This window comes from Sphaerodactylus townsendi, linkage group LG02 (assembly GCF_021028975.2).
Source record: "Sphaerodactylus townsendi isolate TG3544 linkage group LG02, MPM_Stown_v2.3, whole genome shotgun sequence".
Taxonomy (NCBI): domain Eukaryota; kingdom Metazoa; phylum Chordata; class Lepidosauria; order Squamata; family Sphaerodactylidae; genus Sphaerodactylus; species Sphaerodactylus townsendi.
Genome location: NC_059426.1, coordinates 107,498,232 through 107,499,602, shown reverse-complemented (window position 1 = coordinate 107,499,602; position 1,371 = coordinate 107,498,232).

The following is a 1,371-nucleotide window of genomic DNA, read 5'->3' as shown; positions in this document are numbered from 1 at the left end:
TTATGTTTTTAGCATGTTTTATGAGTGGGACACGCTTAAAATAAAATGCATAGTTTTTATGAAGGTGTTTATTACAAAGTTTGATAGGTATATATTACAAAGTTCCTGATAAGGTGGGGCTCCATACACCTTGGGCATAAATAGCCATTTATTTGATTGCTGATGGTTTGGAATGGGTAGTATAGGTGTAGGGATGAGAACATCAAATAGGCTTGACAACTCAGAGCAGTGGTGTGAGAAAATTAAAATTAAATAAATGGCCATTAGCTGACAGTGCAGCATCATTTCTAGGGAAACCCAGACGAGACATCACCTCTCATTATGACTTATGTAATAAAACCATAGAGTTCTCAACAATTATTAGATTTTCTCTAGAAGTGGTCATTACTTTCTAGGAATTGTTGAAAACTCTGTGGTTTATAATAGAGTGCTTGCCAGTTCCTAGAGTTTGTGTTGTCACTTCTGGGTTTTCCCAGAATGATGGCAAGCCATTAGCTGTTGGCCACCACCCCTGTCCACTGGCCTCCAAGAACAATCTTCAAGCAAGCTTCAAGGACTCCATCAGAGCAGTTATCTGAAGCAACATAATGTATTATGGTGGTTGTGTCTTGCAAGGTTATAAAAGTATGAATGTCAACAGTTACTGTCTAAATCTGACAGGAAAGACCACACTCTTTTCACTACATAGGAACTGACAGAAAGAAAAGAAAAATGCTCCCAGCCACTCCTGAAAACAGATTTTCCAGGCAAGGTAAAAATTAAGTTAAGAATCCACTGAACATGATGTGTCCTGCAACTGTGCACCAACTCACAACAATTTATGAGGTTCCAGGCACCATTATTCCACTGTGGGGACTGTCATTCCAGTCCCAGAATAGTTGTGTTCTTCTCCCAGAATCATCATTCCATTCCCAGGGCAGATTTCTGTAAACCTTTTCCACGATTTCTTAGCAACTTTTGTGTGTGACAACGTGTTTCCAGGCAAGCCAATGAAGGCCATGCAAGTCCATTGGCATTCCTCGCTCCCATTATGTCCTAGGGGCATTCAAGCATCTCCCAATCCCAATGGGCATTCACTGGAGTTCGGTTCAGTACATCCTTTGCGATCGGTCAAAAATCATCCTCACCTTCTGCCCCATTTGGTTTATTTACCTGCACAGCATCACCTTCGCTAAGAAGAGTCGTGCAGTGTTTTCTGTTCGTTTCCTCCTGGCACCGGGGACAGCCCCTGGCCTGAATGGAGTAAGTTTCAATTTGGTTTGAAGAGAAATCGGCCGATGAAACCGAAATACCAGAGCCAGGTCAGAAGAGGCGGGCGAAGCCCTGGGAAGACTGGCCGGCGAGGGGCGCTGTGGCGCGGCGGCAGCAGCC